A 23676-nucleotide genomic window follows, 5' to 3' on the forward strand; every position below is an offset into this window, starting at 1 on the left:
TTTCCCCTCTTCTAACCCAATATAATTGTAACCTAATGCCTTAAATCTGGGATGTGAACTGAATGTGAATAAGTAAGGAGTCACTTTACAAGTTTTCTGTATATGAAAATTACAAAAATAATATTAGTAGATAAAATAGAATTAAAAAAAGACAAAAGAAAATCTTCATTAGGAAAAAGAAAGTGATTGACTATTTATGAAACCTTTAGAAGAAATACTTGAAGAATTATTTCTTTTGCTAAGATTGCTTCTCCACTTTTTCAAAAAATTGTTAGCTTCTTTTAATGCCATCACACACAACAGACTAACTTTTTGCTAAGGTCTAAAGAAGCCTGATCATGTATCTGAAATTTTTCTCAACTTCTTGAAGTTGATGACTAAGAATTTCATTAAATCACCCTTTTAATTTTTTTGTAATTTTGTTTGTTGGTATTTTCGCAACTATTTAAAGTGGGTTAAAAAAGGATTGTGTATACAGTATAAATATTTCACTATACTTTGATCCCCGCCCCCAGTTAGAAAACATCATTGTGTACATTATTTAAGAAATCTATCTATAAAACCAAATTCTCAGAATTTAGCTCTTATGTGCTTCCCTCATTGAATAATAATGTACCATCACCTATTTCTTAATAATCCAACTTTCATTTTCCCAGATTTTTATTTAATATATCTATTTATATATGTTCAAAAAGTTTGCATGAGGATGGTTTTGAAAACTTTTAAACTGCTCTCTCTTCTAAGTACCATAACTTCTCCACTGTTGCCATGGTTACCCAAAATGGCTGCTAACATGGTACCACCTAAACAGATCTCTTCTCCTGATTCTCTCAGTTTATATCTCTGCAACATATTTCTGAAGAGCACACGTCTCAAACTGGATAAAATATTTAGCAAAGACAGTAAAATATCAGTTTGACCCACTGGAAGGCAAACAGTGTTAATTATTTGAGAATAGAGTGTGAGAGAGAACTAGTCATCACTGGTGCATGTTAAGTCTTCTCTTAACATTTCATTTAACCCTAAGATCCAGTAATACATACTATCCATCCCTTAAAAAACAACAGCCACAAATCTTCACATACACACACCCGACCCATTTACTTGAGAATTTCCTGTTTTATTTTGCTGTAATCGTTTATAATTTTTCTCTGTCTCTGTCTGTCGTCTCTCTCTCTCTCTCTCCCTATCTATCTCTTTTCCAAGCCAAGCTCTGTACAAGCTTGTTTATCTTGCTATGTACTTCACCTGTTTCTTCCAAATGTATTAATGCTTCATGGGAATTACATGTTAGGTCAGCCATCCTGTCAAATTATCCAAAGTTGTGCAGCAGTCAGCTTAACTCCTGGCTTTTTAAGTTTACTGATTTTTAATATACAGCAACTAGACTACACTGGATGAAGGTAGTAGTAGGGTACATACATATATACATAATATTGAATTTTATTATATTGTAGACTTTACTTGGTTTTGATGGCTTAGCACCAATCAGCAGGGTGGTAGGATGATTATTGAAATGTTTCCCATTATTGTTATTATTATTATTAAACTTTGCTTTTCATCCTTTTGGAGTCAATAAATTAAATACCAGCAAAACACTGCGGTCAGTGTAATCAAGTAGTTCCCTCCCCCAAATTTCAGGCCTTGTGCCTATAATAGAAAGGATTATTATTATTATTATTATTATTATTATTATTATTATTATTATTATTATTATTATTCAAATTCCACTGAGGTCAACTTTGCTTTTCATCTTTTTGGGGTCGATAAAATAAGTACCGGTTTAACACTGAGCTGAAGTAATTGACTCAATCCTGCTCTGGAAATTGCTGGCCTTGTGCCAAATTACAAAATCATCATTGTTATTATTGTTATTATTATTATTATTCAAATTCTACCAAGGTTTTCTTTGCCTTTCATCCTTTTTGGGGTCAAAATATGTACCAGTTAAACATTGGGTTGAAGTAATCAACTAGCTCCCTTCCTCCCCAAAATTTTTCATGGCCTTGTGCCTAGAGTAGAAAAAAATAATAATTATTATTATTATTTGCAGTTTATCCCTTGTTAAAACTTAGTGTGCTTTTTGCAGCACTGTGAGTCATATTCTATCTATGAAACTATAAAAATACCTTTGTGGGTTTTCTGTGATCAACTTCCTAAACTCGTTCTCCAAACTGTCTGTCTGTTCTCTATTTCGGCTGATCTCCTTGAGTGAGAGGGTTGAACACCATCACAATATTTCATTTCTGCTTTCTAATAATCCTGAAGCAAAATGTTATAGTTTACCATTTTGTTTAGTTATGCAAAATGAAAAAGAAAGAAACAAAAGGTTGAATTATTGCAGTACAATTCATTTAGGTTTTTTTTCTTCTTTTTTTTTTTAAATGATTTTTCTGGAGGAAATTATTCTCTCAATATTAGTTTCTACTAATTATATTCTGGTCTTAATTAGTTAATCCTGTATTTTTTTTAATAACAAACTATTTTGTCTAAACACAAAACATTCTCTCACTTTATAAACAGATCATTTGAATAATAAAATACACTGCAAACCTCCAATACACTTGTTCAAATATGATCGGAGAAGCATATAATATTAATTAATGCTTCATGTTTCATGAAAATGGACAGTTTTGTGAAAATCAGGTGATACTGCATTTCTGATGCCTCTATATAATAATAATTATTTCACATGAAAAAATTAACTGTAATAATAATAACAATAATAATGATAATAATAATTTGAAGATATTCAAATTCAAAGTATCGAACATCTTTTTCTGTTTTTATATTTTACAGGCATTTAGTTAATTATATTATTGTAAAAGCAAAATATCTGAATTTATGATTTAGAAAACAATAACGACATTGACTTATTTTTATTTGTTTTATTTATTATATTAGTTTTGAGAAACTGCCAAATCTCAAACTGAATGATTTTCTTCATATCCTCTCCATTTGTGAAGAAGTATTAAAATAAAAATCAATATTTATTTATTATTATTACCATTTGTAAGTGCTTGATTGTCTGTATCAAACTTAATGGATATTAGCATACACAGACACACACACACATATATACTCAAGCACACACACACACAAATTTACTGATAAGTAATGTTTCACTCATTGAGACTGAATGAATTGTAGTAATAATGTTTATCTATATTGTATTAAATTAAAATTTGTTCCGGAAAATTCTTCTCATCAGTCTATTTTTCTGTCATCCATCTAGTGTAATAAATAATATGTTTAAAAATACAGCAATGCAGTGATGATATTTTGGTTTTCTTCAGATGACTAATGACCTTCAAACAAATGCTTGATGAGCTTCTATGATTTCTAACATCAGCTTGACCTTAATAAGTCATATTGCTGAAAAAGCTGGTTATGGTTTTTTTTTTTTTTTAATTTTTATATTTTATCACTTTCTCACTCCACAGGTTCTGTCATTACTATTAAATAACCAATTTTCAGTCAGATAAACACAGTCTAAACCAGTGTTTAGCTCAACGTTTCCCAAACATTTTTACTCTTGAAGAATCCTTGGAATACATTCCATGTCTCAGGATCATCTTCATCATCATCATCATCATCATTTGCTGTCTACTTGGCATGGATTGGACACTTTGACAAGAACTGGCAAGCCAAAAAACTGCACCAGGCTCTAATATCTGCTTTTTGGCATGGTTTCTACAAGTGGGTTTCCTTCCTAACGCCACCAACTTTATAGACTCTACCAGATGCTTTTTACTTGGCACCAGAAGCGCAGTAAAATGGGTGGAGATTGGATTTCCTCATTGAAAGCTTATAAAGAATATTCTTCACCAATTACAATATAAAATGAAATTTTTAACGTTCTCTTCTCCATGCTTGCATGGGTCAGATGGAATTCCTTGAGTTAGATTTTCTACAGCCAGGTGCCCTTCCTGTCATCAACCCTCACCCATTTCCAAAAAGGTAACATTTCCCCATGACTGGATTCATTTTTACCTTGCACTGGAAATGAGGATATTGCTTGTTTACAATAATTGTGTAATGTCAGGATAAAAAGACTCAAACACACACATGCACATGTGTGTTTGTGTATTTATCATCATCATCATTATTGTTTTAATGACTACTCTCTCGTCCATGCATGGATCAGACAGAATTTGTTGTGGTGGATTTTCTACAGCTGGATGCTCTTCCTGTCAGCAACCCTCACCTGTTTCCAAGTAAGATAATATTTCCCTATGATGATGTGTTTCCGTTGAAGATTGGAAATGAACGATACTCATGCAATATCAAAAATGGTAACACACATATACACATAGATATGAGCTTCTTTCAGTTTCCATCTACCAAATCCATTCTTGTGGCTTTGGTTGGCCCAGAATTATTAGAAGACACCTGGCGAGCAGTGAGACTGCTCTTGAAACCATGTGGCTTGGAAACAAACTTCTTAATTACATAACAATGGCACTGACAACCATTTACAACTGACATAAGATGCCATTTAAGACAAAGACACACAAACAAATGCATACACATGACAGGCTTCTTTCAGTTTCTGTCTACCAAATCCGTTCATGAGGCTTTGGCCAGCTTGGAGCTTTAATAGAAGACACTTGCCCAAGGTACAGTGGGATTCAACTCAAAACAGTGTAGTTGGGAAACAAACAGTTTGAAGCTACAACAAAAAAAAAAAAAATTTTTTTAAGTGCATGATTATGGTTGCTACTCCTCTCAAGAAAGTGATGAAGTTTTGCTAAAATTTGAAGAAATTATTGTTACTATCATTATTAGTGCATCAAACTGTCTTTGTGTTATTTCACCTGATTCTTTATATTCTGGGTTCACATCCCATCAAAGTCAGTTTTGCCTTTCATACTTTCAAGGCCTGTAAAATACGTATCAGTTAAATACTGGGGTCAATGATATCAACTAATGTCTCTTCCTAGCTTTGTCCACCAATATCATCTTTGCCTTTCATACTTCTGGGCTTGATGTAATTGACTGGCCCCCCTCCCCTCAAAATTTCTGGCTTTGAGTTCTTATCAAGGCAGTGGACTGGCACAGTCCTTATGCTAGTAGTATTTTTTCTGACTCCTAATGTTCTGAAATCAAATCCCATTGATGTCAACTTAACTTTACATTCCTTTTGGTTGATAGAACCAGTTGCGTACAGGGGGTCAGTGTAATCAATGAACCGCAAACCCCAAAATTTTAAACCTTGTGCCTGAGTTAGAAATAATATTATTAAAAGCACCATCCGAATATGGCCGATGGTAGCACTGTCTTGACTGGCTCCCATGCCACTGGCATGTAAAAAGCACCATCCGATCATGGTTGATGCCAGCTTCCTCTGGCCCCTGTGCCGGTGGCACATAAAAAGAGCACCCACTACACTCTCGGAATGGTTGGCATTAGGAAGGGCATCCAGCTATAGAAACCCTGCCAGATCAAACTGGAGACTGGTGCAGTCTCCTGGCTTCCCAGACCCCAGTCGAACTGTCCAACCCATGCCAGCATGGAAAATGGATGTTAAACGATGATGATGATATTATGTCGGTGAGCTTGCAGAATGCCTCGTGTCGTTTCATCTATCTTTGCGTTCTCAGTTTGAATTCTGCTCAGGTGAATGTTGCCTTTCGTCTTTTTGGCGTCAATGTAATCAACTTCCCCTCTCCTCAAAATCTGCTTGCCCTGGTGCTAAAATTTGAATCCTTTATGAAAGTGGTGGGTTAGCAGATATAGCATTGCATTCTGAAATCAAATCCCGCTGGTCATCTTTGCCTTTCATCCTTTCCTTTCAGGTTCAATAAAATAAGTACCAGTTGTGCACTGGAGGAAATATAATTGACTTACCCCCCCTCCCTAAAATTGCTGGCCTTGTGTTGAAATTTGAAATCATTATTTCTTTATTGCCTACAAGGGGCTAAACATAGAGGGGACAAACAAGGACAAAGGGATTAATTCGATTACATCGACCCCAGTGCGTAACTGGTTCTTAATTTATCGACCCCGAAAGGATGATAGGCAAAGTCGACCTTGGCAGAACTTGAACTCAGAATGTAATGGCAGACAAATTACCGCTAAGCACTTCGCCCGGCATGCTAACATTTCTGCTAGCTCGCCACCTTTGAAATCATTATTATTCACTGTTCCCTTTGTCCAGATTTGTTGCTTTTGCTTATGTTGGAAACGACTATTGGCCAACACAGACATTGCTGTATGGTTTTGACTTTTTGCTTTCCAATTACGAGGTTCAATCCTACTGTATTTGAAGAAACTGAAAGAAGCCCATCATATTTTTGTGTAGCCTCTGTGCCAGTGGCATGTAAAAAGCACCCGCTACACTCTTGGAGTGGTTGGCGTTAAGAAGGGCATCCAGCTGTAGAAACTCTGCTTGACCAGATTGGAGCCTGGTGCAGCCGCTGCTCTCCAGATCTCAGTCAAACTGTCCAACCCATGCCAGCATGGAAAACGGATGTTAATTGATGATGAGGATGATGATATATACATGTGTGTGTGTGTGTGATTGCATCACTGTCATACAAGCATGGTAACAGGGCCACCATAAGGAAATATTAACTTGCTTGGAAACAGGTGAGGGTTGGTGACAGGAAGGGCATCTGGCTACAGAAAATCCACTTCTACAGATTCTGTTTGACCCATGCGAGCATGGAAAATTGGATGTTACAATGATGATGATAGAAACGATGATTAGCATCGTTACATCACTATTGATTAAATCCTTTGATTCTCTTGTGTTCTTACACCTGATCGTGACATCTTTTAATCACTGAGGAAAGCTTGACCAATGAGAAATAGCAGCAAAATCTTCCTGAGATTAATTCCTATCATTTTGGTTGGTCATATTTGATAAAGTAGTCCTAGATTTTTATCATACAAAGGGGATGAAATGGTCAGCACTGATGAAGAAAGATGTGAACTGTCTTCGCAGTCTTTTCGCATTCTAGTTTTCCATTCCTCTCCTTTTCAATCTATATAAATATAGTGTTTTTTTTTTCTGTTTTATCTTATTTTATTTTTATTATTTTCTCCCCTCCTTCTCTCCTCTCTTCCTTCTGCCCTCTCTTTCTTTCTGTCTTTCTCTTCCAAGAACAAAACTTCCTTTAAGGCATGTATTAACAGTTTTCCTTTTCTTCGACTCAAAAATTAACATTTAATTGCATTCTTCTCTCATCCATCCATCCATACACACATCTCTCCACTCCCCACTCCTCCTTAGAAGAAAAAAAGAAAACCAACTACAAAAAATGAAATTCTCATGAGACTCTGAATGAAGTTGAACCGTGTATGGAATATGATATTAGAACTTTTTTAACTCATCTGTAGCTGACATTTACTCTTGTTTCTCTTGTGTGTGTGTGTGAGAGCAAGAGAAAGGGAGATATATATGAGTGTGTGTGTTTACCATTTTCGTTTTGTTACTAACTTGGTTGTTCTGTAACATTTGCTTTTTCTTTATTTTTTTAATTCATATTTGTGAGGTTGTTTTTTGTTTTTTTTCCTCCTGTATTTTTAAATGTGTAAAAAAGCATACACACACACACACTTTACATACACACCACTCTTTTCATCCGTTTTCCTTCTTACTGGCACCATTCATATACAAGAAGAGTCTGCTCTTATCTACGTGTATTCAGGAATATTGTCTTGTTTGTTTGTTTGTTTCTTCATTGTTAATCCCACTATTCTTGCTTGTTCATTCTCTTCCCAAACGTTCTAGACCCTTGTGGCTAATGGATATCATCATCATCATCATCATTGGATTGACAGAAGCATTTGAGTAGCAAACAATAATTACAGCATCTCTTTTAGTTCTTAATGTTCTGTGTTCAAATTCCACTGAGGTCAGCTTCACCTTTCTTCCTTCCAAGATGGATAAAATTAAGGTACCTGCCAAATACTGGAGGTCGCCATAATCAACTTGACCCTTTCTTTCAAAATCACTGGTCTTATTTCAAGCATACTGGATTTTGAATCCAAAGGCCCATAAGTTCAAATCTCATTAAGGATTCAAATTCTTTTATAGCAGTGAACTGGCAGAATTGTTAGCACACCAGGCAAAATGCTTAATGGCATTTCATCTGTCTTTTTGTTTTGAGTTCAAATTCTACCAAGGTTGACTTTGCCTTTCATACTTTCAGGTTTGATAAAATAAGTACCAGTTGAACACTGGGGATCGATTGTAATCAAGTCATTCCTTCCCACATAATTTTTACCCTTGTGGCAAAATTTGAAGCTATAATTATTATTATTCCAAGCCCTCATCAATTTTTTCAAATTTCACTTGAAAAAGAAGTTGAGGATGCAGAGGAAAGTGTTGCCTTGTAGCAAGTTTGTTAAAAGGTGAGTGAATGTTGGAAGAATGGCCAGTGTGAAAGGACCAATTCTGAGTGTGCACCTATAAAAAGGGAAAGAAGTGCTCTTTCCCTGTTGTTTAGGCACCCATGGCTTTTGTGGGTTTTTCCATGAGGATCTTAAAGCGCCTCTCCCATTAGGAGTTTTAATTTGTTCAATTTTTACCATTATTATTATTATATTGTGTACATGCCATTGTCTCGTCCTGTTTTTTGTCTTTTAATGTCATTTTATGTGATCCCCTGTGGCTAGTAAAAGAATAAATTATTATTATAATGAAAGGCGGTGAGCTGGCAGAAACGTTAGCACACTGGGCAAAATGCTTAGTGGTATTTCATCTGTCTTTACATTCTGAATTAAAATTCCCTGGAGGTCAGTTTTACCTTTCATCTTTTCAGGGTCGATAAATTAAGTACTAGTTGCATACTGGGGTCGATCTAATCGACTGCACCCCCTCCCCAAAAATTTTGAGCCTTGTGCCTAGAGTAGAAAAGATTATTATTATTATTATTATTGAGTGAGAGAGCAGTGTATGCCATCAAAGTGACACTAGAGTAAAATATACGAAGCCCAGTATACCCATCATGACTACCCATCTGATAAGGGTACACCAGGCACATGTATCTTAACCATATGTGCATGGCATGGTGATCTCATATCAAGATAAACAGTGCATGACCTTGCAGGTGAGACCCAGTTAGAATTTTCTTCTGATCGAGTAGCCCATCCCGCTCAAAAGTTCCTTGAATAAGGATTGTTTAAGGATGTTGAATGAACCAGCCATGTTTCCAAAGGTGAATTATCCAAACCTTCAAGAATTCGTTTCAACACATGGCTATGATGCTCCCCTACTACTTCTACTCGTGGTCAGAGATGCACATATCATTGATCTGGTACTGGAGAAGGATTCTGGATTATTTTTCCATTTTTTAAACTTAATTTTTGAGAGCACAATTCTCACAGCTAAGTGAGTTACTTAGCACAACTGCAGGCAGACAAATGTCTGGGACCCAGTGAGAATTTCTTATTTGCGAAAAGAAAAACAATATCAAATAACAAAACCCCGCTAAATCCCCACCCCCTCTCAACAGATGCCTACCTTACAGTTGCGCCTTCAACGTTCTTCACTTCAAGAGCATTGCGAAAGCAATGTCTTGACAATACCAGTGTAGCAGTAACTGACTAACGCATGCGCAGTAAACAGTAAACAGCCAGTCCCTCTTGCTAAATTTCAGGCCTTGTGTCTGAAATTGTTTTTGCTTTTTCTTTACCTTAATGTACTATTGTTATATCTATTATATATTTACTCTTCTACTTGATTCAGTCATTAGACTGTGGCCATGCTGGGGCACCACCTTGGAAGAATTTTAACCCTTTCATTACCAACCCGGCTGAAACCGGCTCTGGCTCTGAGTACAAATGTTTTGTTTTCATAAGTTTTGAATTTTCCACCAAACCTTAGTCACAATTTATGTTCCTAACACTAACTTAATGAAAAATTATTTTACTAAATTTTTCGTTATATTTAAAGTAATTGAAAGAAACACAGAGCATCCCAAAATAAATACTGTAACGAAAGGGTTAAAGCAGATGAATCAATTCCTGTACTTTGTTTTACCAAACCACTAAGTTATGGGGATGTAAACAAACCAACAGCAGTTGTCAAGTAGTGGTGCAGGACAAACACAAAGACACACACTCACACACACACATGATGGGCTTCTTTCAGTTTCTGTCTACCAAATCCACTCACAGGGCTTTGGTCTACCCAGGGTTACAGTTGAAGATGCTTGCCTGAGGTACCACACACTGGGATTGAATCTTGAACTATATGGTTGAGAAACAAACTTCTCACCACATAGCCATTGAAATTTTCAAGAGAAGTGATTTTCCTTTGACGTTTATAATGGAATACTGAAAAGTTGGATAAAAGAAAATACAGGAAGATCAGTTAATTATAATTTTATTCAACATATTACCCTGTCAGATTCACACAGTTATTGCAGCGATTCTTCAGTTATTCGACGCCCTGTAGAAGAACTTGGAAGGCTGGGCCTCCAACCAGGCCTTTCGTGGTGCCTTTAAAACCAGGAACTATTTAGCACCCCACTTGTGCATACAGCTCTCCACAGGCACCACTATAAGGGTTGCAGCAAGTTTCTTTTTCACCCCCACTCCCATCTTCATTGCCCCATCTCCACCATGATATTTTTCTTTTGATATAAACTAGAGAATCCTGTTATAATTTTGAAATATTAATAAGTGATTGTTTTTATTAAAATTTTGAAAATTTTGTGCATATGCCTGTGTGTGTGTATGGCTGTGTGGTAAGAAGTTTGCTTCCTAACCACAAGGTTCCAGGTTCAGTCCCACTGTGTGGCACCTTGAACAAGTGTCTTCCAGTGTAACCCTGAGGTAACCACAACCTTGTAAGTGAAGCTGGCCGACGGAAACTGAAAGAGGCTCATCACATATAAGTGTGTGTCTTTGTGTTTGTCTCCCACCACTGCCTGATGACCAGTATTGGTTTGTTTGCATCCCTATGGCTTTGTGGTTTGACAAAGGAGACCAATAAAATAAGTACCAGTCTTAAAAGAAACAAGTCCTGGGATCAATTTGTTTCACTAAAACCTTCAAGGCACTGCTGCAGCAAGTAGAAGATAAAAAACACATTCACACACACACACACACACACACATATACATATATATACATACATATACATATATATATACACACATATACATATATTTATACACACATATACACGTATGCATATATATATACATATATATATGTGTGCGTGTGTATATATACTGGGTCATCCCATTAATAGTGCGGTTTTTTTCAATCGCAAGAACTAAAATTCGGAGGGGGATGGGATAAACTACCTGCAATCAACTTGCTATAAAAGCAGGTAGTAATTTTACCTTGTATTATTCTCAGTGAAAGTTTTGAAGAGTGCAGTTCGATTTTAGCAGTTTTCTTTTTCAAAGCTATAACGGAAGTGACACAGGAGCATATTCAGCATATTTTGTTTTATGAGTTCAATAAAGACAACAATGCAATGGAAAGTGTGAGGAATATTAATTCAGTATATGGGGATTGGACAATAAGCGTAAGCCAGTGTCAGCGGTGGTTTCAGAAATTCCGAGCCAGAAACTACAGCCTAGAAGATGACCCTCGTCCTGGAAGATCTGTAGAGGTTGACAAGGATGTTTTGCAAAACCCTAGTGACTTTGAGGAACCAGCAGGGTAACTTGGATTTGGTCATTCAACCAGTCATTCAAGTCAGTGCTAGATGAGAAACAACCATCTTTGGTTCAGGATAATATTTGGTCACATACAGCAAGGATGACACTCCAAAGGCTGGAGCAGTTTGAATGGGAAACGATGCCCCACTAACCATATTCATTGGACATTGTCCCATCTGATTATCATTTATTCTGCAGTCTTCAAAACCATTCAGATGGGAAAACTATGAATTCTGTAGATGAGGTCAGAACAGTACTGAAGGAGTATTTTTCATCACAGAGAAGTGAATATTGGAAGAGGGTCCTTGCAAGTCTACCAGATAGATGGAAAAGCATTGTAGAAAATGACGGAGAGTATATTTTAGATTAAAAAAGAATTTTGTTTATCTTAATTTTGAAAAATAAAAGAAGTATAAAAAAAACTGCATTATTTATGGGATGACCTAATATGTATGTATATATATGTGTGACTGTGTGTGTGTGTATGTGTTTATATATATATATGATATATATAGACAGGCATAGATAGATAGGCAGATAGACAAATGTTTTTGTGTAGTGAGGTGGATAACATTATTATCATAACTTAATGTGAAATATTTTGTGCAAAAAAAAAAGGGAAAAACTATGTATTTAATTCCCCTGGATATTTTTGAACATAATCTTAGCTAATTAGCTTCTGCATTTTTGATTGAATTTTCTCACCCTTTCCCCCACTCCATTACATTTGGGCTTTTCACTCCTCCTCTCTCTATTTGTCTTTTCCTTTCTTGTTTTAAATTATTACTACTTATAATTTGTGCATTAGTCTTTTTTCATTCGAATGTAAGGTTGGTTAGTTGTTTTTTTTTTGTTTTCAAATTTTTATTTTTGCTTTTCTTTTATAAGCATATGCAAATCACATTGCAGTTGTTGTTGTCTTTATTTTTCCAACTCGGCTATTTTACTACTCAAGAAAGATGTTGCTTTTCATTTCTCCCTCTTTTTTTTTTTTGTTTTTTGATTCTTTTGCTAAACCGTGTTTTCAAAGTTTGTTCGTTTTTATTTTTTTAAAGTTTTTTTTTTGTTTCTATTCATTTTAGTTTTTTTTTTCTTTGACTTAATGATAATAATTAGCTGTAGCATATTTCAAATATTGAACATGTAGCACAGTGGGAGGTGAGTGGTAGAGTGTGAGGTGGCTGAGGAACCAAGGCAAATTAAGCTATTAAAACTAGTCCTGTTTCTGTTGTTACTATTATTAATGTCATTTCTAACATTATCAACTCTTCTTGCAGCAGTTGATTCATTTCCTATATTTATTGATTTGCATTTAGTTTCTATGGAAACCTTTTGTTGAAATAGAAGCCGAAACACTTATTGTTAAAAGTTGCTGTAGAAAATGGTTCTGTTTTCAGCCATTCTTCTACTGTTAGCTTCTGTCATAACCACACTGGATAATTTTGATAAATATGTGTGCTTTTGAACCACATTTCAATTGCACTCACACACTTGCACACATAAACACATGCACTCACACACTTATTTACACACATATTGGCACTCACATACACACACAAACAAACAAACAGTTGAGCTGTTTATTTATAGTTCTGTGAGAGCTTTCTTAATTTTAAGATAATTCCTTGTTTTTCGATTTTTCTCATTAATCCTGCTACGTCTTTCATTACATGCATCATTCTCTCATAACAGTGGCATATATTCTGTCATTCTTGGCTATGCAGAGTCTGGTGATTTTTATCTCATAAAAAAGGGGGCTACCCTTATTTTTGTACTGATATAATATACTCTTTTACTTGTTTCAGTCATTTGACTGCGGCCATACTGGAGCACCGCCTTTAGTCGAGTAAATCGACCCCAGGACTTATTCTTTGTAAGCCTAATGCTTATTCTATCGGTCTCTTTTGCCGAACCGCTAATTTACAGGGACATAAACACACCAGCATCGATTGTCAAGCGATGTTGGGGGGACAAACACAGACATACAAACATATACACACACATACATACATATGTATCATCATCATCATCATCGTTTAACGTCCGCTTTCCATGCTAGCATGGGTTGGACGGTTCAACTGGGGTCTGGCAAGCCCGAAGGCTGCACCAGGCCAGTCAGATCTGGCAGTGTTTCTACAGCTGGATGCCCTTCCTAACGCCAACCCTTCCTATATACAACAGGCTTCTTTCAATTTCCATTTACCAAATCCACTTTGGTCGACCTGAGGCTATAGTAGAAGGCACTTGCCCAAGGTGCCACGCAGTGGGACTGAATCCGGAACCATGTGGTTGGTAAGCAAGCTACTTACCACACAGCCACAACTTTCTGTCTTGTTTTTAAAAGTTCTATACATTGTTAATGTAATTATGATTGAAAGGTGGTGAGCTGTCAGAAACATTAGCATGCCGGATGAAATGCTTAGCGGTATTTCGTTTCTCTTTACGTTCTGAGTCCAAATTCCACCGAGGTCGACTTGGCCTTTGATGCTTTTGCAGTTTATAAATTAAGTACCAGTTGTGTACTGGAGTCGACCTAATTAACTGGGTACATCATTATCATCATTGTCGTCATTTAACATCCGCTTTTCATGCTGGCATGGGTTATACGGTTTGACTGAGGGCTGGCAAGCCAGAAGGCTGCGCCAGACTCCAATCCAATCTGGCAAAGTTTCTACAGCTGGATGCCCTTCCTAACGCCAAAAATTTCAGGTCTTGTGCCTAGAGTAGCAAAGAATATTACTGTGTTTGAAGAAAGATGGACATACCCATGTGTTGTTGTAGATCTCTTCCACCACCATCTTATATGGTATGGTCAGTGAAGGTCATGCTTATGGAAGTAGTGCAAGTCTAGCATACATTAACTAAGTGTGTATGTGTGTGTGCATCTGTCTGCATGTATATGAGACCAATGTGGGAATGGTTAACAGTGTGTATGTTTATGTGTGTGTGTGTATGGGGGTTAGTAATAGCAGGTAGGTTATTAATATACAAAAGAAAGAATGGGTGAGGCATGACTATACCCCAAGGTACACCGGAGTTGTTAGGATGTGCTTCCGAGAGGAAGTTCTTGTGTTAGATCTGGCCAAAGTTTTCCTGTTGCTAAGCACAATGTTACTGTCATCAAAGTTCTCAACTATGAGAGACCAACCAATGGTAGGTGATGCTTGAAGGACAGACCACTAGTAACTCTGTGCCTTTGTAGAAATCATAGTGATGGTTATTGAGAGGGGATAGAGTTAGAGATGCTAAAGAAAGGGGTTGTTTACAACTGTTCTACCTCTCTCAAAAGTGAAGGAAGTTAAAGCAGTGAGACTTACAAGTGGAAGTTTTAGAGATATTTTTTTTTTTCTGTTTGGAATCTGAAGGAATAGAAGACTTAAGATTTTTGTTAGAAGAGAAAAGATTGAAGAGGTCGTTGCAGATGGGAGCTAATGAAGGATTTCATTGTTTGAAGGTGATGGGAAAGGTACACTACCTTGTTGGGTTGGAATGATCGAAGAAAGGGGCATTAATGTCGAAGCTGATAATGTTGAACAGGAAGTGTTTAGGGAGTGTTTTATCAGTTTGAACTGTGCAATTGGAACGAATACATGCAGCAGATGTGATGCACATCTGTTACCAGCATAGGTTTAATGAAACCCTAACCAAATGAACTAAGTACTAGAAGGTTTGGGATATTGACATGTTAGGGCGTTGCATTCACAATTGTATGATGATGGTTTCAATTCCCGGACTAGGCTGTGTGTTGTGTTCTTGAGCAAGACTCTTTGTTTCATGTTGCTCTAGTTTACTCAGCTGTAAATGAATTCCAGCAATTGGAATTCTGTTCAGGGGTGAATGTTACAATCTCAGTCACTTTATGTCTTGGAAATGGGATTAAGCTCCAGCCTCATGAATCCTAGGACTCATCACTGACCTAAGGGGGCTAAGAGGGTTCAGGGTAGGGCTGTAGAAGTATGGTGTAGGTTGCCTTTATTAGGCAGTGAACAGATTGGGACAAACTCTGTTATGACACAGTATAGAAAACTAGGTTTTTAATTAGTTAAATATTTTGAAATGTTTGCTAAGAGTCATTTTATGAGAACATGTAGCTATTTAACCCTAGATAATTCTATCAAGCATAAGACTTATTTAGTCAAATTGGTTTCAATTATTTATGCATTATCTCATGGTTTTGAGATTTCGATGATATTGTTTATTCTTTGGATGACATTGTAAAGTAGATGTGAGAGACTGAATCTGGTCATAAAACATGCAAGAATATATGGACCTCATGTGGCTGGTTGAAATACTAAAGGGTTAAACATACAACAATCTCACCATTATTTTTCTTTTCTTTCTTTTTAATAGTGTCACTTTTAGAAAAAAAATTTTGTTTTGTCTTCGATTCCGATAGATTCAGTAAATTGGACAGTTAGCTGGCAGAATCATTAGCATGCTGGGCAAATGCTTAGCAGCATTTCATCTGTCTGTATGTTCTGAGTTCAAATTCTGCCAAGGTCATCTTTACCTTTCAACCCCTCGGGGTCGATAAAATAAGTATCAGTTGTAGACTGGGGTCAATGTAATCGACTTAGCTCCTCCCCTGAAGTTACTGTCCTTGTGCCAAAATATGAAACCAATGTATTCAGTAAATTCTTTTATTTTTATCAATTAGTCAAAATGCTCTGTGGGGCCTGACACCCCAAAGAATAAACCCAATGTTTCTTCTGCGTGTCATAAAACGAGACTAAAAGAGGTTAAGGTAGGATTTGCACTTGGACCTCGTAAAGCCCTCACCAGCAATAGCTACCCAAAAAGACCCATGGGTCGGAAGGTTGTTACCCGAGTGGTGCAAAAGTGCCATCCACCAACAAAATGGAGGAAGCAGTGACATGCTCTTACAGTGCCTGCTTCCTTACTACTGCTGGTCAAGATAAAGGGCAGAGCTGAGGAGGAGGAATGTGTTAGGAAACTAGAGGTATGACCTGAATACTTGCAAGAGTGGATTCTGCCTAAGGTATCTAAGGACCAGTAAACAGTGTTCAATCCACATGGTAGAGTAAGTCTAGCACTCAAGTAAGCCATGGTGGAATTTGCACTTAACCACTAGGCTACACATCTTCACTAAATGTGAAGTAAAACAGACATCATAATTGTTGTTAATGAGTAACTTTCAGCTGTTTTTCTCAAATAGATGTGAAGTACTTTGTATCTCAAGATAGAAGAGGCGGCAAGCTTGTACAAATGTTTGCACGCCGGGCGAAATGCTTAGCGGTATTTTGTTTGCTGCTATATCCTGAATTCAAATTCCGCTGAGGTCGACTTTGCCTTTCATCCTTTCGGGGTCGATAAATTAAGTACTAGTTACGCACTGGGGTCGATATAATCGACTTAATCCCTTTGTTTGTCCCCTCTGTATGTAGCCCCTTGTAGGCAATAAAGAAATAAGATAGAAGAGTTTGCTACTTCTGTCACCAACTGGAATATGAGGTGCAATGAAACCCGAGTATGATAATGCAGAATTGTGACCTTTAGGGAGTAGTTATGAGGACTTTCTTGAAGTAAAGGCATGTGGCTTACTGGTTAGTGTATTTAGCTCATGATTGTAAGCTCAGGAGTTCAATTCCTGGCAGTGTGTTGTGTCCTTGAGCAAGATACTTAATTTCATCTTGTTCCAGTTCACTCTGCTGACAAAAATGTGTAGTTCCTGTGTATTTCAAAGGGCCAGCCTTGTTACATTCTGTATCACTCTGAATCTCCCTGAGAAACTACATTATGGGTACATATGTCTGTGGAGTCGAAACAAAAAACTTGACTCCAACTCCTCTACTATTGGCACCTCCGACTCCTCTTTATGTAATTAAGTGATTGTGGTCTAAATATCTCATAAATGCATAGAGTAGACTTATATGTTATAACTGGTTTATATTAAAGAATAAAGATATTGTGAGTCGAGTCAGTGTAGTTTTACTGACTCCAGCTTCTGAATTGTTTCCAACTCAGAGTCCATGATTCTGACTCTGACTTCATGGCCCTGGTGCTCAACCATTTGCACATTAATTTGTCAAGCAGGCTGTTCAATTGAATTTACTCAACCTGCAGTATAGCAAGTGAAATAAATGTATGTATGTATATATGTATATAATATATGCGGCTAGCTGGCAGAAGCATTGGCACACCGGGCGAAATGCTTAGTGGTATGTCATCTGTCTTTATGTTCTCAATTCAAATTCTGCCAGGGTCAATAAATTAAGTACCAGTTACGTACTGGGTCAATCTAATTGACTGACCCCTCCCCCAAAATTTCGGGCCTTGAGCCTAGAGTAGAAAATAATATATACCTTTGAAACACTCCTTATTTAAACCAGCCATATCTGACCCAAATATTTATGTTTTATGTTCAAACTGGCCAGATCTAGCCTCTCATACTTACCCTCCAATGTCATTCTAAAATGATGCAATCAACATCATTGAAATTTCGAGGTTATGATTATAATGCATGATTAATTCAAAATAATGTGAATAAATAAGCATTACATTTGACAGAATATGTGAATGCAAAGGGTTAATCAGTGACAGAATTAGAACTACACTAGAGAAAAAAAAATCTATAATGTAGGAAGAAATACTGAAAAGAAAGGACTAGTTTTAATTCAAAGCTGGAACACCTCTTTTGAGTGGTGATGATGCTTAAAAAAAAAAAAAAACTATAATTGTAATACAAACTTTGTGGTTTTATGTAGTTGCCAGTTAACTTTCAAGTTAAAAATCATATGAAAATTAAAAAAGAAACAAAACTCATTTTGTATCTGTGTGTCTGTCTAGCTATCTGTATGTGTGTGTGTGTGTTTGTATGTATGTATATATATTTATTTACACACACACACACACACACACACAAACCTTATTTCAGCTTCTTTATAGTAAAAGGGAAAAGCATTTTTTCGTCACTAATTTTGGTTCCATTTCTTTAGAAATTCAGAAAAATTATTGAGGTCAAATGTTGTGATTGGATTAGCTGTCACTTAAGGGAGGAATAAAAAAAAAAAAATCCCCATTTGTTTCGTATCTTATTTAAATTTTTTTATTTTTATTTTACACTCAATAGAATTTTTTGTTTTGCTTTTTACAGTTACTTTATTTAAAAAAAAAATTTTTTCTATACCATTTGGAGTTTTAATAAATCACATAACTTAAACACCTTCTTGAACTTCCCTTTGATAAATGCAATTTGAATGTTTTTCTTTTTTTGTTTTTTCTTTTTCTTTTTTTTTGTAATTAATTATCAAAATCAAAAATTCTATGTAAATGCTGTCTTTGTGAATAACTAAAATTAGTTGATAGAAGAACATTTACTACTTTGGAAGAGTGCGATGATGTTAAGAGAACTTAATTTTAGAATGAAAGAACATTACTGTAGCAAATTTGTCCAAAATTTCTTCTTATACTTTTCTCACTTCTTCCTCTCGACTCCTCTCTCTCTTTTTTCTTTTGCTCTATTTCTCTTTTTCATCATCTTTCTCTCTCCCTCCCCTCTCTCTCTCTAATATATAAAAAGAATTTTAAGCGTATATACCTTTCTTTAATTTGTCTATTTCTTCTTCCTTTTTATCTCTCTTTCTCTCATATAATTTTGCAAAGTTTATAAAAAAAAAAGATTTAAAAAAATTACTTTTATCGATTAATATCTTCAATAATAATAATAAAAAATGTGCCTGCCGGATTGGTTGTGTGGCTAAGAAGCTTGCTTTGCAACTGCAGGGTTCCAGGTTCAGTCCCACTGTTTGGCACCTTGGGCAAGTGTTTTCTACTATAACCCTGGGCCAACCAATGCCTTGTGAGTGAATTTGGTAAATCGAAGATGTATGGAAGCCCATTGTGTATACAGGTGCACGTGTGTCTTTGTGTTCGTTTATATCCCTGTAACTTAACAGTTTGGTACAAGAGGCCAACAGAGTACATCATCATCATTCACATTTGTCACTCATTTTCCTTTCCGGCATGAGGTGAACAGTTTGACCGGGGGTAGGGAGGGGCAGTTGCATGGCGTCGACAAAAGCACTGAGGTCAATTTCTTTGACTAAAATCCTTCAAGGCAGGGACCCAGCATGGCAACAGTCCAGTGACTAAAGTAAGTGAAGGATAAAAGATAAAGATCAAAATTAAAAAAAAAATTTTTTTATCAGAATTATGGTTTATGAGAAAAGGGCCAAATGGAGCTGTGATGTTCATACCTTTCCTAAGAACTGCAGCAGTAGAATATTAAGCACAACCAAAAGTTAATATCTGATCCTGGAGTAAGGCATTAAGCTGGGCAAAGCACTTAGAGGCATTTCACCTGTCTTTACGTTCTGAGTTCAGATTCTGCCAAGGTCAACTTTGCCTTTCATCCTTTTGGGGTCAATAAAATAAGTACCAGGTTGATGAAAGGTGGGTGAATGGGAAGAGTGGCCAGTGTGAAAGGACCAGTTCTGAGTGTGCACCTGTAAAAAAAAGAAGGGCTCTTGCCCTGTTCAGGCACCCATGGCTTTTGTGGGTTTTTCCATGAGGACCTTAAAGTGCTTCCCCTATCGAGAGTTTAATTTGTTTAATGTTTAACTGTTATTTATATTGTGTACATGCGAAAACCCTTTGTATTGTCCTGTTTTTGTATGTGAGCCCTTATGCCCAATAAAAGAATAAATTATTACTATTATTATTATTATTTGGCAAAATCATCAAAGTATTTAGAAAAATGTCTTGCAATATTTATTCTGGTTTTTTATATTCTGAGTTCAAATTCTGTCACGGTTGGCTTGTCCTTTTATCCCTTCCTGGTTGATAAATTAAGTACCAGTTGTGTATTGAGGCCAATGTATTTGACTGTTGACTGTAAACATCGCCTTTCTTACACAAGAAATTTCCCAAAACTTTTTTGGCAACTTACATTATTATTATTATTATTATTATTTAAGGTAGCCAGCTGGCAGAATTGTTAACAGGTTGGGCAAAGTGCTACGAGGCATTTTGTCTATCCTTATGTTCTGAATTCAAATTCTACTGAAGTCGACTTTGCTTTTCATCCTTTTTGAGTTCGATAAAATAAATACCAGTTATGCACTGGGGTCGATGTAATTGACTTACCCACTTCCCTGAGATTGCTGATCTTGTGCCAAAACTTGAACCCACCATCTGATCCTAGAGTCAACAGACATCTGAAAACCACTTAACTCTTTCGTTACTGTATTTATTTTGAAATGCTCTGTATTTCTTTCAATTGTTTAAAATATAACAAAGAATTCAGTAATATAACTTAGTTATTATTAAGCTAAGTTAGGAATATAAATTGTGACTCAGGTTTGGTGGAAGATTTTGATTCAAAACTTAGGAAAACAAGACATTTTGTACTCAGAGTCAGAGCCAGTTTCAGCCAGGTTGGTAACAAAAGGATTAATCACAGACATGGAATAGTTCACTTTAAAACATTTCTTTGCTCCCAGACTTTCATTCTAATTTCAAGATCTCAGACCAACTCTTGTCCTACTTTGCTCTCCTTCTCCACTCAAGAGAAATTAAAATTTTTACTTTTATTTTTTTAACACTGATTCGATATTGTTGTTATTAACTAAACTTGAGACAACATGCTTTTAATAAATTGTACAACTTAATAGATTGACACACAGGACAACTGTACACGCATTCATACATACATACTTTCATACACACATACACATGTCCTCTTTGTCTGTCTGTCTGTCTGTCTCTTCTTTCTTTTTATAATCCTCATCACCAATATCATTGTGTCATCTGAAGTCAACAATAATTTTAAATTATTGTTTTAACCAATGCCTTAAATGTTAGTTTCTGTTATTATTTTTATTGGCCCTTGTGGCAAATGAGAGTTTATTATTATTATTATTCCCTCCCCCAATCCCCTCTTCAAAATTGTTAGCCAGCTGGTCTAAGTGGCATGATTGATAATTCTTTCTATAGCCAGTTTTCTTTTTTCTTTTTCTTTTTTTCTTTTTTCTTTTCTTGTTATAAAGATAAAAAAATAAATGTAAGATTGTTTTTATTATCATTTTAATGTCTTGAGATTATACGCTCAGTGATTGGTTGAGAGCATGGCTGACACCTCTCACTTGAAACAGTCTTCTTGACATTCCAGCCTAAAAAATAAAATGAGAGAGACAGGGAGAACAGGAAAGACAAAGAGAGAGAGAGAGTAAAAAATTATTTTAGGTTATTATTTTATTTTAACTTAAACAGGGGAGGAGGAGGTGACTGTGAGAAAGCAATTCAAATATTTATTTTTTTATTACCCACAGGGGGCTAAACATAGAGGGGACAAACAAGGACAGACAAAGGGTTTAAGTCGATTACATCGAGTCCAGTGTGTAACTGGTACTTATTTAATCGACCCCTCAAAAGGATGAAAGGCAAAGTCGACCTCAGCAGAATTTGAACTCAGAACATAATGGCATTTCGCCTGGCGTGCCAAGGATTCTGCCAGCTCACTGCCCTAAGCAATTAAAACATTACCAGGGATATGTCTTTCAGTGAATCCAGAAATCCAGTTTTTGTGATGTTACAATGTTCTTTGTTCTAGTCCTTTCTATTAGGCACAATGCCTGAAATTTGATTGGGGCAAAGATGATTGCATTGACCCCAGCGCTTAACTAGTACTTATTTCATCGGCCCCGAAAGGATGCCTTGACGGAATTTGAACTCAGAACATGAAGACGGATGAAATGAGGTGAAGCATTTCACCCAGCATGCTAATGATTCTGCCAGCTTGCCACTTTAATAATAATAATAATAATAATAATAATAATAATAATAATAATTTCAAATTTTGCAACAAGGGTTGTAATTTGGGGTGAGGAGATGAGTCATTTACATCAACCCCAGTGTTTCACTAGTACTTAATTTACCGACCCCGAAAGGATAAAAGGCAATGTTGACCTCAGCGGAATTTGGACTCAGACTGTAGTGATGGTTAAAATACTGCTAAACATTTCATCCAGCATGCTAACGATTCTGCCAGTTCATCATTTCTTTCTACTATAGGCACAAAGCTTGAAATTGGAAGGGTGGGGAACTGGTCCATCACAGCAACCCTGGTGCTTATTTCATTGTCCGTAAACAGATGAAAGGCAAAGTCAACTTTGGAATGATAATAATAATGGTAATCCTTTCTGTTATAGGCACAAGGCCTGAAATTTGGGGGAGGTGGATAGTTGATTATGTTGACCCCAGTGTTTCACTGGTACTTAATTTATTGACCCCGAAAGGATGAAAGGCAATGTTGACCTCAGCAGAATTTGAACTCAGCGACAGGCAAAATACTGCTAACAATTCTGCCAGCTCGCCACCTTTTTAATAGTATTAATAATAATAGAATGCCCTGATACAATACCAGAAATTGGTTCTCATGGTTTCTGATTTTAACTGATTGAAAGTGTTATGTACATATTTTGTCTTAGTATAAAAGATGGGCTACAACCAGTGGTGGCTTGTAGATAGGGGAACTGCTTCAGAAAATTTTTAGCCCTTGTTTTAATATTGAGCAAAAGGAAACAAACATATAAAAAGAAAATTTATACATAAATTTGATTTGTTCGCAATTTAGCCTCTGCTGGGTAGTGTGTTTAATTTGTTCATTGAACACCACTGCAAATTCCCCTTTGTTTTTCAAAAATCCCCTGAAGCTAGAAGCAGGACAATAATCTAATTCTACACTTTATCACATTCAAGAATATAAATATGTTTTTAAGCACAACACACATGGAGTCAAAAAGAAACACTACCTTTCACCGGAACACCAGGGTTGGCACTGTCGTTCATGCAGTGCTCTCTCTCCCTAACGTGAAGCTTCCTATCTTGGACATGTGACCATGCGCACAACAACCAAACACTGCATCACTGGAACTGAAGCACACAGTTCTATACAAGCATTTTTGTATTTCTTTCATAAACTAGGGGATTGCTACTGACATTGAACTTAAGGATTATATAATGTACAATTATAAAAAAAGAATTAAAGACAAAAGGACTAATTATTTTGAATGTTATCGATAATATTAAG

General features: G+C 36.2%; 1 protein-coding gene across 11 annotated transcripts in view; it reads left to right on the forward strand.

Annotated features, from left to right (window-relative positions):
- LOC115220806 (bromodomain adjacent to zinc finger domain protein 2B) overlaps positions 1–23676 on the forward strand; it is a 321983-nt gene that overhangs the window by 3785 nt on the left and 294522 nt on the right. The gene's annotated exons all lie outside the window — the stretch shown is intronic.

Source organism: Octopus sinensis, linkage group LG17, assembly GCF_006345805.1.
Source record: "Octopus sinensis linkage group LG17, ASM634580v1, whole genome shotgun sequence".
NCBI lineage: Eukaryota > Metazoa > Mollusca > Cephalopoda > Octopoda > Octopodidae > Octopus > Octopus sinensis.